Genomic DNA, 15,000 nt, shown 5'->3' with positions numbered 1-15,000 from the left:
CATATAGTAACCCTCAGTAATATCATATAGTAACCCTCAGTAATATCATATAGTAACCCTCAGTAATATCATATAGTAACCCTCAGTCATATTATATAGTAACCCTCAGTAATATCATATAGTAACCCTCAGTAATATCATATAGTAACCCTCAGTAATATCATATAGTACCCTCAGTAATATCATATAGTAACCCTCAGTAATATCATATAGTAACCCTCGGTAATATTATATAGTAACCCTCAGTAATATCATATAGTAACCCTCAGTAATATATAGTAACCCTCAGTAACATCATATAGTAATATCATATAGTAACCCTCAGTAATATTATATAGTAACCCTCAGTAATATCATATAGTAACCCTCAGTAACATCATATAGTAATATCATATAGTAACCCTCAGTAATATTATATAGTAACCCTCAGTAATATCATATAGTAATATCATATAGTAACCCTCAGTAATATTATATAGTAACCCTCAGTAATATCATATAGTAACCCTCAGTAATATCATATAGTAACCCTCAGTAACATCATATAGTAATATCATATAGTAACCCTCAGTAATATTATATAGTAACCCTCAGTAATATCATATAGTAACCCTCAGTAATATCATATAGTAACCCTCAGTCATATTATATAGTAACCCTCAGTAATATCATATAGTAACCCCCAGTAATATCATATAGTAACCCCAGTAATATCATATAGTAACCCTCAGTAATATCATATAGTAACCCTCAGTAATATCATATAGTAACCCTCAGTAACATCATATAGTAATATCATATAGTAACCCTCAGTAATATTATATAGTAACCCTCAGTAATATCATATAGTAACCCTCAGTAATATCATATAGTAACCCTCAGTAATATCATATAGTAACCCTCAGTAATATCATATAGTAACCCCCAGTAATATCATATAGTAACCCTCAGTAATATCATATAGTAACCCCCAGTAATATCATATAGTAACCCTCAGTTACATATATAATGGTGATTGTAACACACATTACAACCAGTAATAACAGTGTTATCCCTAATTCAGATGGATGATTGACTAACAGATGATTCATGATCAGATGATGAACCATTTGTTGGAGCGATACATGGTACAGCCAGAGAGGTGGTTTTCTGACCTGTGTGGGCTTGTTACAGGTGATCCCTTGTATCTCCAGATAATTAAAGTTGTGTTCAACCTGAAAGAGACAAATAAAACACATAGAAATCATGATCTATAATACAGCTGTCAATCACAGTAGTGTTTCAGACCTGTCTGGTAAATACTACTCTGGATGGATGAGGTACTGTAGGAGGATAATGGATGGATGATAATGGATGGTGAGGTACTGTAGGAGGATAATGGATGGATGATACACTGTAGGATGATAATGGATGGATGATAATGGATGATGAGGTACTGTAGGAGGATAATGGATGGATGATACACTGTAGGAGGATAATGGATGGATGATAATGGATGGGTGATACACTGTATGAGGATACTGGATAGATGATAATGGATGGGTGATACACTGTATGAGGATACTGGATAGATGAGATACTGTAGGAGGATAATGGATGGATGATAATGGATGGATGATACACTGTATGAGGATACTGGATAGATGAGATACTGTAGGAAGATAATGGATGGATGATACACTGTAGGAGGATAATGGATGGATGATAATGGATGGATGATACACTGTAGGGGGATACTGGATGGATGAGGTACTGTAGGAGGATAATGGATGGATGATACGCTGCAGGAGGATAATGGATGGATGATAATGGGTGGATGATACACTGTATGAGGATAATGGATGGATGATAATGGATGGGTGATACACTGTATGAGGATAATGGATGGATGATACACTGCATGAATATAATGGATGTATGATACACTGCATGAAGATAATGGATGAATGATACTGTATGAGGATAATGGATGGATGAGGTACTGTAGGAGGATAATGAAAGATCAGAATAGTGACTGAGGCTGCACCTCAAATACCACCCTAGTCCCATAGGGCTCTGTTTTAAAGTAGTGCACTACATAGGGAATAGGGTGCCAATTGGTACACACATTCTAGCTTCGTTCTAAAATGAATGGACAGGGATCTTTTCCAACCTGCCTCTGTTCAAACACACCCCTCAGTGCTGAGGTCATCATTTAAGAGTATTGCTTCAGAATAGAATCATATCATGAAGCATCTCAGAGTAAAAAATGCTGATCTGGGATCAGTTTTAGATCATAATGAATATGATTTTATGGACGGTGGTACCTGATCCTGGATCAGCTCTCTTAACTCTGAGACCCTTAATGAATATGGGTCTGAATGTACGTTCATGAACATCCACCACTTCTCCTCCTCAGGTCCTTTGAAACAGGAAGTTATCAAACAACACGCCACAATGTCGTCTAGCATTCCATTCCAAAAAAGGACTGGAAAGTGAAGCTGGTTCACACCGGATGCACACATTACAAATGTACACACACACACAAACACCTGCACACACGTGCATACCACATACCATACTGTGAATTAATACACACAGACAGACAAACAAACCTCACACAAATCAAAAGAAATGCTATTGGTCGCATACACATATTTAGCAGATGTTATTGCGGGTCTTGTGAAACGCTTTGTGTTCCTGGCAGTGCAGAAATACCCAACAATACACAACAATACCCAACAATACCCAACAATACCCAACAATACCCAACAATACACAACAATACCCAACAATACCCAACAATACCCAACAATACCCAACAATACCCAACAATACCCAACAATACCCAACAATACACAACAATACCCAACAATACCCAACAATACCCAACATACCCAACAATACACAACAATACCCAACAATACCCAACAATACACAACAATACCCAACAATACCCAACAATACACAACAATACCCAACAATACCCAACAATACAAAACAATACACAACAATACACAACAATACCCAACAATACACAACAATACACAACAATACACAACAATACCCAACAATACCCAACAATACCCAACAATACACAACAATACACACAAATCTGAAAAGTAAAAGAATGGAATTAAGAAACAGAAATATTGGGACGAGCGAAGACGGAGTCTGGAGTATAAATCTGTATATGTGATGGGATGAATAGACATAATGACCAGTATGTGGATAGAATATGTATATAGTATATATGTGATGTATAGACATTATGGACAGTATATTGATATAATATATAGTATATCTGTAGAATATGTGGATAGAATAGTATATGTAGAGCAATAGTCAAATAGGATGGCCTTGACTAGAATAAAGTATATACAGTATATGAAATGGGTATAACACACACACACACACACACACAGCCAGGAACCAGGCAGCATGGCCAGACTGATCCAGGCAGGTAGACAGACAGTGCTCCTGAGGCTTGGCAGTAGTTGTGGACAGAGAGAGGAGAGAGGCTGTCTGTCTGACCCTCAGGCTGACTGACACATTTCAACCAGCTGGTTCTTCCTGTGTCCTAGTTACTGTATTCTAGAAGGCCTACCAGCCAGCTGGTTCTTCCTGTGTCATAGTTACTGTATTCTAGAAGGTCTACCAGCCAGCTGGTTCTTCCTGTTTCATAGTTACTGTATTCCAGAAGGCCTTCCAGCAGAGTCAGTTCCTGTAGTCTACCTGAAAATCCTTATTTTAGCCTTCCTCAAATGTATTTTCTGAGTCTTTATTCAGACTTGCTGAATATCCAAGACAAAAAGGTACACATCTACAATATATAAGCTGTGAACTGAATGTAAAAAGCATCTATGAATCCCTTGTTCTCAGTCACGTTCATTCCTCTCCCTCACAGAGTCTACAAACACTGACAAACATGTCCACTGAGGTGTATCGAGGCCCCGTCCCACTAGAGAATGTCCCATTAGCAGTGTTGGATTAGACATAGTGAGGAAGAGAAAATGAGTGAAGAATGAAAGAGATCAGTCCATGCCTGAGCCAGCCAATAGCTGCAGCCTGCTGAGAGGTGCTGTCAGAAAGCAGAGGTGTGACTAATTGAATAATTCAGTCACTCGTTTATTATCCATCTGTCTCTCTGATATCTGTCCTGACAGTATTCTGTCTCTCTGATATCTGTCCTGACAGTAGTCTGTCTCTCTGATATCTGTCCTAACAGTAGTCTGTCTCTCTGATATCTGTCCTGACAGTATTCTGTCTCTCTGATATCTGTCCTGACAGTATTCTGTCTCTCTGATATCTGTCCTGACAGTATTCTGTCTCTCTGATATCTGTCCTGACAGTATTCTGTCTCTCTGATATCTGTCCTGACAGTAGTCTGTCTCTCTGATATCTGTCCTGACAGTATTCTGTCTCTCTGATATCTGTTCTTACAGTAGTCTGTCTCTCTGATATCTGTCCTGACAGTAGTCTGTCTCTCTGATATCTGTCCTGACAGTAGTCTGTCTCTCTGATATCTGTCCTGACAGTATTCTGGATAACTCCAGTTAGAGGTAGATCTGAGATAATGGGATAACTCCAGTTAGAGGTAGATCTGAGATAATGGATAAGTCCAGTTAGATCTGAGATAATGGATAACTCCGGTTAGAGGTAGATCTGAGATAATGGATAACTCCGGTTAGAGATAGATCTGAGATAATGGATAACTCCAGTTAGAGATAGATCTGAGATAATGGATAACTCCAGTTAAGACTGCATGCTCAGCCCAGCAGAGATTACAGAGATGATGCAAGACCTGCTGCCAAACTGCAACCTTAACTGCATATCATCACGTCAAATACACAAAGTCAATCAGTGTCGTGTTGACAGTAATGATGCATCTGAATGGTGCAGGGCTGTAGTAAAACCCTGCCATGACCACTGTTAAAGTTACAACCCTCAGGGTGGGTTGGATGATAGACTTCACATACATAGCGTGTGTGTGTGTGCGTGCATGCGTGCGTGCGTGTGCGTGTGTGTGTGCGTGTGTGCAGGTATGCATGCATGTGTGTGCGTGCGTGTCTGTGTGCGTGCGGGTGGGTGTGTGGTTTTGTGTGTGTGTGTGTGCGTGCATGCGTGTGTGTGTGTGCGTGTGCATATGTGCTTGTGTGTGTGTGTGTGTGTGTGTGTGTGTGTGTGTAGACAGAGCTCAGAGCTCAGGGATTAAACCAAGGACACAGCACCAGACCTAACATAACCTTACCTAAACACACAGGCCTGGCTGCTGCTGCAGGCTGCTGTCCACAGAGACACACTGGTTCTAAACCAACATCAACTGAGTCTTACAGGAGAGGAAACTAAGTAGAAAGAGAGAAGGAAAAGAACAGAGAGGTAGAGGGAAAATACAGAGAGAGAGGAGAGGAGAGGAGAGGGAGAGAGAGAGAGAGAGAGAGAGAGAGAGAGAGAGAGAGAGAGAGAGAGAGAGAGAGGGGAAAGACTTACTCCTACAATCCCTCTCAGCTCTACCTCTATCTAACGGGAAGCCCCAGCCTCAGAGGAAACCAGACCAGACTGATCAGAGGAAACCAGACCAGACTGATCAGAGGACACCAGACCAGACTGATCAGAGGACACCAGACCAGACTGATCAGAGGACACCAGACCAGACTGATCAGAGGAGACAAGATCAGACTGATCAGAGGAAACCAGACCAGAATGATCAGAGGAAACCAGACCAGACTGATCAGAGGACACCAGACCAGACTGATCAGAGGACACCAGACCAGACTGATCAGAGGACACCAGACCAGACTGATCAGAGGAAACCAGACCAGACTGATCAGAGGACACCAGAACAGACTGATCAGAGGAGACAAGATCAGACTGATCAGAGGAAACCAGACCAGAATGATCAGAGGAAACCAGACCAGACTGATCAGAGGACACCAGACCACACTGATCAGAGAACACCAGACCAGATTGATCAGAGGACACCAGACAAGACTGATCAGCGAACACCAGACCAGACTGATCAGAGAACACCAGACCAGATTGATCAGATGACACCAGACCAGACTGATCAGAGGACACCAGACCACACTGATCAGAGGAAACCAGACCAGACTGATCAGAGAACACCAGACCAGACTGATCAGAGGACACCAGACCAGACTGATCAGAGGACACCAGACCAGACTGATCAGAGGACATCAGACCAGACTGATCAGAGGAAACTGGACAGGACGAGGGTGATAGAAAGCCAGACGATGGGTCAGATCAATTCCACCATTTTCATAAACAGGCTGAAGCCTGCCTGGAGCGCAGCACGCTATCAAAACAACCACAGCCTGAGAGGCCCCAGCAGAGATACCTCTGATGGAGAGAGAGAGAGAGAGAGGGTAGGAGGGGAGTAAGAGAGAGAAAGAGAGAGGGTAGGAGGGGAGAAAGAGAGAGAAAGAGAGAGGGTAGGAGGGGAGAAAGAGAGAGAGATAGAGGGTAGGAGGGGAGAAAGAGAAAGAAAGAGAGAGGGTAGGAGGGGAGAAAGAGAGAGAAAGAGAGAGGGTAGGAGGGGAGAAAGAGAGAGAAAGAGAGAGGGTAGGAGGGGAGAAAGTGAGAGAAAGAGCGAGTGAGGGTAGGTGGGGAGAAAGAGAGAGAGAGAGAGAGGGTAGGAGGGGAGAAAGAGAGAGGGTAGGAGGGGAGAAAGAGAGAGAAAGAAAGAGGGTAGGAAGGGAGAAAGAGAGAGAAAGAGAGAGTGGGAGGGGAGAAAGAGAGAGGGTAGGAAGGGAGAAAGAGAGAAAGAAGGTAGGAGAGGAGAAAGAGAGAAAGAGGGTAGGAGTGTAGAAAGAGAGAGAGACCCCTGTACTATTAGAGAGAGAGGGTAGGGGGGGAGGAACAGATTTTACTCTGGCCTGAGAGACGGCTACTAATCTATACCTGAAGAATCTCCTCTCCTACTGCTACAATGCATCCTCTGTAGGCCGTGAAAGTCAGACAGACTGATAAGAGTATCCTGTACATTCCTCTGTCCAGGCCGTGATAGTCAGACACACTGATGAGAGGATCCAGGACATCCTCGGTCTGGATTCAATGAACATCGTTCTGTGGACTAACTTCAGAACTTCTGGCTGTAGTTACTGTATTTATTGAAGGATAACAAAGTAATCAGGATTCAATGTAAGAATCTGTTCAGTGGACAATCGACAACTCCAGGGTGGGTTGGTAAATACACTGTTGTCTTATCACCCAGTGACCTGGGATCCAGTGGAGGTGATCCTCTAGGGTCCAGTGGAGGTGATCCTCTAGGTGATCCTCTAGGATCCTGTGGAGGTGATCCTCTAGGATCCAGTGGAGGTGATCCTTTAGGTGATCCTCTAGGATCCAGTGGAGTTGATCCTCTAGGATCCTGTGGAGGTGATCCTCTAGGATCCAGTGGAGGTGATCCTCTAGGATCCAGTGGAGGTGATCCTCTAGGGTCCAGTGGAGGTGATCCTCTAGGATCCAGTGGAGGTGATCCTCTATGACCCAGTGGAGGTGATCCTCTAGGACCCAGTGGAGGTGAGCCTCTAGGTGATCCTCTAGGGTCCAGTGGAGGTGATCCTCTAGGATCCAGTGGAGGTGATCCTCTAGGATCCAGTGGAGGTGATCCTCTAGGGTCCAGTGGAGGTGATCCTCTAGGGTCCAGTGGAGGTGATCCTCTAGGATCCAGTGGAGGTGATCCTCTAGGATCCAGTGGAGGTGATCCTCTAGGACCCAGTGGAGGTGAGCCTCTAAGTGATCCTCTAGGGTCCAGTGGAGGTGATCCTCTAGGGTCCAGTGGAGGTGATCCTCTAGGATCCAGTGGAGGTGATCCTCTAGGACCCAGTGGAGGTGATCCTCTAGGTGATCCTCTAGGGTCCAGTGGAGGTGATCCTCTAGGGTCCAGTGGAGGTGATCCTCTAGGATCCAGTGGAGGTGATCCTCTAGGTGATCCTCTAGGGTCCAGTGGAGGTGATCCTCTAGGTGATCCTCTAGGGTCCAGTGGAAGTGATCCTCTAGGTGACCCTCTAGGATCCAGTGGAGGTGATCCTCTAGGGTCCAATGGAGGTGATCCTCTGGGGTCCAGTGGAGGTGATCCTCTAGGGTCCAGTGGAGGTGATCCTCTAGGATCCTGTGGAGGTGATCCTCTAGGTGACCCTCTAGGATCCAGTGGAGGTGATCCTCTAGGGTCCAATGGAGGTGATCCTCTGGGGTCCAGTGGGGGTGATCCTCTAGGGTCCAGTGGAGGTGATCCTCTAGGATCCAGTGGAGGTAATCCTCTAGGGTCCAGTGGAGGTGATCCTCTGGGGTCCAGTGGAGGTGATCCTCTAGGATCCAGTGGAGGTAATCCTCTAGGGTCCAGTGGAGGTGATCCTCTAGGTGATCCTCTAGGGTCCAGTGGAAGTGATCCTCTAGGTGACCCTCTAGGATCCAGTGGAGGTGATCCTCTAGGGTCCAATGGAGGTGATCCTCTGGGGTCCAGTGGAGGTGATCCTCTAGGGTCCAGTGGAGGTGATCCTCTAGGATCCTGTGGAGGTGATCCTCTAGGTGACCCTCTAGGATCCAGTGGAGGTGATCCTCTAGGGTCCAATGGAGGTGATCCTCTGGGGTCCAGTGGAGGTGATCCTCTAGGGTCCAGTGGAGGTGATCCTCTAGGATCTTGTGGAGGTGATCCTCCAGGATCCAGTGGAGGTGATCCTCTAGGATCCAGTGGAGGTATCCTCTAGGGTCCAGTGGAGGTGATCCTCTGGGGTCCAGTGGAGGTGATCCTCTAGGGTCCAGTGGAGGTGATCCTCTAGGGTCCAGTGGGGGTGATCCTCTAGGGTCCAGTGGGGGTGATCCTCTATGGTCCAGTGGAGGTGATCCTCTAGGATCCAATGGAGGTGATCCTCTAGGATCCAGTGGAGGTGATCCTCTAGGGTCCAGTGGAGGTGATCCTCTAGGGTCCAGTGGAGGTGATCCTCTAGGGTCCAGTGGAGGTGATCCTCTAGGATCCCGTGGAGGTGGACCTCTAGGGTCCAGTGGAGGTGATCCCTGAGAGTAATCAGTCTCAGCGCCACTGCTTAGGACCACATGTAGGGGTTCCAGAGATCATCAGGGGTCACTATGACCACATGTAGGGGTTCCAGAGATCATCAGGGGTTACTAAGACCACATGTAGGGGTTCCAGATTTCATCAGGGGTCACTAAGACCACTTGTAGGGGTTCCAGAGATCATTAGGGGTCACTAGGGGTCAGCAGGCTTTCCTCGGGGTCAAGTTCCATTGACATCTCTAATCTACTAACAACGCCAGGGGGAGAGAGGAGAGGAGAGGAGAGGAGAGGAGAGGAGAGGAGAGGAGAGGAGAGGAGAGGAGAGGAGAGGAGAGGAGAGGAGAGGAGAGGAGAGGAGAGGAGAGGAGAGGAGAGGAGAGGAGAGGAGAGTACCACTAACAGTCTACAGGGAAAAGGTTGGTGTTTCAGAACAGGGGACGCTGTAAGCCGATATAGACACACAGCTGACAGACCGTCTGATAACTGTGGTACATCTGTACTGTATTACTGTGTTGCACTGTGTTGTGGCCAAATGAAAATAAGGGCCAGTGGACTGTGACTAAGGGCCAGTGGACTGTGACTAAGGGCCAGTGGACTGTGACTAAGGGCCAGTGGACTGTGACTAAGGGCCAGTGGACTGTGACTAAGGGCCAGTGGACTGTGACTAAGGGCCAGTGGGCTGTGACTAAGGGCCAGTGGACTGTGACTAAGGGCCAGTGGACTGTGACTAAGGGCCAGTGGACTGTGACTAAGGGCCAGTGGACTGTGACTAAGGGCCAGTGGGCTGTGACTAAGGGCCAGTGGACTGTGACCAAGGGCCAGTGGACTGTGACCAAGGGCCAGTGGACTGTGACCAAGGGCCAGTGGACTGTGACTAAGGGCCAGTGGACTGTGACCAAGGGCCAGTGGACTGTGACCAAGGGCCAGTGGACTGTGACCAAGGGCCAGTGGACTGTGACCAAGGGCCAGTGGACTGTGACTAAGGGCCAGTGGACTGTGACCAAGGGCCAGTGGACTGTGACTAAGGGCCAGTGGACTGTGATTTTTAATTTATTTAACCTTTATTTAACAAGGCACACAGTTGAAGTATTAACACAATCAGCTAACGAGTGAGATGCAGTGAGTCAGAAGAAGCCGTCTGTCCGTCTGTTACATGACTAACACCATCAGAACCACCACCATCAGAACCTCCACCGTCAGAACCACCACCGTCAGAACCACCACCATCAGAACCACCACCATCAGAACCACCACCATTAGAACCACCACCGTCAGAACCTCCACCGTCAGAGCCTCCACCGTCAGAACCACCACCGTCAGAACCACCACCGTCAGAACCTCCACCATCAGAACCACCACCATCAGAACCACCACCATCAGAACCTCCACCATCAGAACCACCACCATCAGAACCACCACCATCAGAACCTCCACCGACAGAACCTCCACCGACAGAACCTCCAGTAGTTTCCTAGGTTACCTAGAAGAGACAGGCCTATGAGCTGTAGCTGGCTGGCCAGAGTAGTTTCCTAGATTACCTAGAAGAGACAGACCTATGAGCTGTAGCTGGCTGGCCAGAGTAGTTTCCTAGTTGACCTAGACGAGACAGGCCTATGAGCTGTAGCTGGCTGGCCAGAGTAGTTTCCTAGTTGACCTAGACGAGACAGGCCTATGAGCTGTAGCTGGCTGGCCAGAGTAGTTACCTAGTTGACCTAGAAGAGACAGGCCTATGAGCTGTAGCTGGCTGGCCAGAGTAGTTACCTAGTTGACCTAGAAGAGACAGGCCTATGAGCTGTAGCTGGCTGGCCAGAGTAGTTTCCTAGGTTACCTATGAGCTGTAGCTGGCTGGCCAGAGTAGTTTCCTAGTTGACCTAGAAGAGACAGGCCTATGAGCTGCAGCTGGCTGGCCAGAGTAGTTTCCTAGTTGACCTAGAAGAGACAGGCCTATGAGCTGCTGCTGGCTGTTCTTACCTTGCTAGGGATGCGTGCAGTCAGAAGGAAGGCCCGGTGAGATGAGAGAGCCTGAGGAAAACAGAGAAAATAAAATAAATTAAGTTAAACATCACACAGCAACTACAAGGCAGCTGTAGATCATCACACAGCAACTACAAGGCAGCTGTAGATCATCACACAGCAACTACAAGGCAGCAGTAGAACATCACACAGTAACTACAAGGCAGCTGTAGAACATCACACAGTAACTACAAGGCAGCTGTAGAACATCACACAGCAACTCCAAGGCAGCTGTAGATCATCACACATCAACTACAAGGCAGCAGTAGAACATCACACAGCAACTACAAGGCAGCTGTAGAACATCACACAGTAACTACAAGGCAGCTGTAGAACATCACACAGCAACTACAAGGCAGCTGTAGAACATCACACAGCAACTACAAGGCAGCAGTAGATCATCACACAGCAACTACAAGGCAGCAGTAGAACATCACACAGCAACTACAAGGCAGCAGTAGATCATCACACAGCAACTACAAGGCAGCAGTAGAACATCACACAGCAACTACAAGGCAGCAGTAGAACATCACACAGCAACTACAAGGCAGCTGTAGAACATCACACAGCAACTACAAGGCAGCTGTAGATCATCACCAAGCCACTACAAGGCAGATGTAGAACATCACACAGTAACTACAAGGCAGCTGTAGAACATCACACATCAACTACAAGGCAGCTGTAGAACATCACACAGCAACTACAAGGCAGCTGTAGAACATCACACAGCAACTACAAGGCAGCTGTAGAACATCACACAGCAACTACAAGGCAGCTGTAGATCATCACCAAGCCACTACAAGGCAGCTGTAGAACATCACACTGCAACTACAAGGCAGCTGTAGAACATCACACAGCAACTACAAGGCAGCTGTAGAACATCACACAGCAACTACAAGGCAGCTGTAGAACATCACACAGCAACTCCAAGGCAGATGTAGAACATCACACAGCAACTACAAGGCAGCTGTAGATCATCACCAAGCCACTACAAGGCAGATGTAGAACATCACACAGTAACTACAAGGCAGCTGTAGAACATCACACATCAACTACAAGGCAGTGGAAGAACATCACACAGCAACTACAAGGCAGCTGTAGAACATCACACATCAACTACAAGGCAGCTGTAGAACATCACACAGCAACTACAAGGCAGCTGTAGAACATCACACAGTAACAACAAGGCAGCTGTAGATCATCACACAGCAACTACAAGGCAGCTGTAGAACATCACACAGTAACAACAAGGCAGTAGTAGATCATCACACATCAACTACAAGGCAGCAACAAGTACCAAAAGGTGATCATGATGAAAATACCTTTCTGAACACGTGTGACAGGTTGAGAAGAAAAACACTAACAGACAAGCACATTCCTGACTTGACATTGAGCTGAGTTTGTCTGATAGAACAGGACAGAAACAGGGAAGGATGGGGAAAACCCCAAGGGGAAAATGAGGAAGATACGGGGGAACACACCAGTCACCAGCGGAGTCAGAAGGAAAAGTTGTCCACTGTGTCATGTTTAAAAACAAGGCCTGGGCAAGATGGCCTCCTTCCAGCAGAAGAGGACAGTGACGGATATTTGTTTTGGCTGAGGGACATTTAGAGTGACCCCACAGGGCCTGAGAACAGGGGAAAGAGAATGGGGGAAGAGAGAGAATGAGAGAGCCAAAGTGAGAGAAGAGAGAGACAGATAGAGGAATGGACTCGTCTTGCTGGGTCTCCTCATCCCCTGACCTGACTAGATTCAGAGAGACAACCTCTGTGTGCTGTGGCCTCACCTCATCGCTCTCTCTCTCCTCTCTTTCTCTCTCTTTTAAAGAGCACCAATTACTCATGGTTTTGTGTACCATTCTTTAAAAATAGGAAAAATACCAGAATATTCTCTAACTCTCAGGAAGAGTCCTTACAAACAAATCTATGATTCTAAACCAAACCATTACAACACATCACCATGTCTGTGTTCCAAATGGAACCCCATTCCCTATATAGTGGACTACTGTGTTCCAAATGGAACCCTATTCCCTATATAGTGGACTACTGTGTTCCAAATGGAACCCCATTCCCTATATAGTGGACTACTGAGTTGAAATGGAACCCTATTCCCTATATAGTGGACTACTGTGTTCCAAATGGAACCCTATTCCCTATATAGTGGACTACTGTGTTCCAAATGGAACCCTATTCCCTATATAGTGGACTACTGTGTTGAAATGGAACCCTATTCCCTATATAGTGGACTACTGAGTTGAAATGGAACCCTATTCCCTATATAGTGGACTACTGAGTTGAAATGGAACCCTATTCCCTATATAGTGGACTACTGTGTTCCAAATGGAACCCTATTCCCTATATAGTGGACTACTGTGTTGAAATGGAACCATATTCCCTATATAGTGGACTACTGTGTTGAAATGGAACCCTATTCCCTATATAGTGGACTACTGTGTTCCAAATGGAACCCTATTCCCTATATAGTGGACTACTGAGTTGAAATGGAACCCTATTCCCTATATAGTGGACTACTGTGTTGAAATGGAACCCTATTCCCTATATAGTGGACTACTGTGTTCCAAATGGAACCCTATTCCCTATATAGTGGACTACTGTGTTCCAAATGGAACCCTATTCCCTATATAGTTTACTACTGTGTTGAAATGGAACCCTATTCCCTATATAGTTTACTACTGTGTTCCAAATGGAACCCTATTCCCTATATATCTACTTGGAATGCAGAAAAATACATCTCTTTTCTCCATAATCTGCCTGATTCAGTTCCCTGTCCTCCACAGAGTGATTCAGTTCCATAATTAGGTTGGGAATGAGAGTCATTATACTCAACTCAAATGAGGTCGTTCACCCAAATCAGAGTTGTTCCTGTTTTAGCTACTGCCATGGGGCCTTCTCTGACTCAGCATCGTCACACACGTGACTCCCGCAAAGAGACAGACAGACGCTTTCATACAGCCTGTCACAGGACAATGAATGTAAATCTTTAGGTACTGAGCTCCAGTCATCGAGGCCCCCGTGGTAAATGAGCTCATCTCTGCTTGACTCAACACACAGCAGACAGAGATCCAGAGACTGCTGCTCTGTACTGGGACAACAGGATATTACAGGATGTGACTCTGCTGTCATCTCTTCCTGGTCTGAACATGGTAATAAAGGAAACCCTGCAGCTCTCAAAACACTGAGCACCCAGCCCAGTGACTACTGAGTACCCAGCCCAGTGACTACTGAGTACCCAGCCCAGTGACTACTGAGCACCCAGCCCAGTGACTACTGAGTACCCAGCCCAGTGACTACTGAGTAACCAGCCCAGTGACTACTGAGCACCCAGCCCAGTGACTACTGAGTACCCAGCCCAGTGACTACTGAGCACCCAGCCCAGTGACTACTGAGCACCCAGCCCAGTGACTACTGAGTACCCAGCCCAGTGACTACTGAGTACCCAGCCCAGTGACTACTGAGTACCCAGCCCAGTGACTACTGAGTAACCCAGCCCAGTGACTACTGAGTAACCAGCCCAGTGACTACTGAGCAACCAGCCCAGTGACTACTGAGTACCCAGCCCAGTGACTACTGAGTACCCAGCCCAGTGACTACTGAGTAACCAGCCCAGTGACTACTGAGTACCCAGCCCAGTGACTACTGAGTACCCCAGCCCAGTGACTACTGAGTACCCAGCCCAGTGACTACTGAGTAACCAGCCCAGTGACTACTGAGTACCCAGCCCAGTGACTACTGAGTAACCAGCCCAGTGACTACTGAGTACCCAGCCCAGTGACTACTGAGTACCCAGCCCAGTGACTACTGAGCACCCAGCCCAGTGACTACTGAGTACCCAGCCCAGTGACTACTGAGTACCCAGCCCAGTGACTACTGAGTAACCAGCCCAGTGACCACTGAGTACCCAGCCCAGTGACTACTGAGTACCCAGCCCAGTGACTACTGAGCAACCAGCCCA

At 46.6% G+C, this 15,000-nt stretch overlaps 1 pseudogene; it reads right to left on the bottom strand.

The window, feature by feature from the left end:
• Positions 1-15,000, bottom strand: part of LOC116371612 (F-actin-uncapping protein LRRC16A-like) — an 87,562-nt pseudogene that overhangs the window by 16,773 nt on the left and 55,789 nt on the right.

Source organism: Oncorhynchus kisutch, unplaced genomic scaffold (genome assembly GCF_002021735.2).
Source record: "Oncorhynchus kisutch isolate 150728-3 unplaced genomic scaffold, Okis_V2 scaffold3444, whole genome shotgun sequence".
In the NCBI taxonomy this organism is placed as follows: domain Eukaryota; kingdom Metazoa; phylum Chordata; class Actinopteri; order Salmoniformes; family Salmonidae; genus Oncorhynchus; species Oncorhynchus kisutch.
Note: the sequence above shows the minus strand (reverse complement) of the source record. Positions and strands in the feature narration are given on the sequence as shown.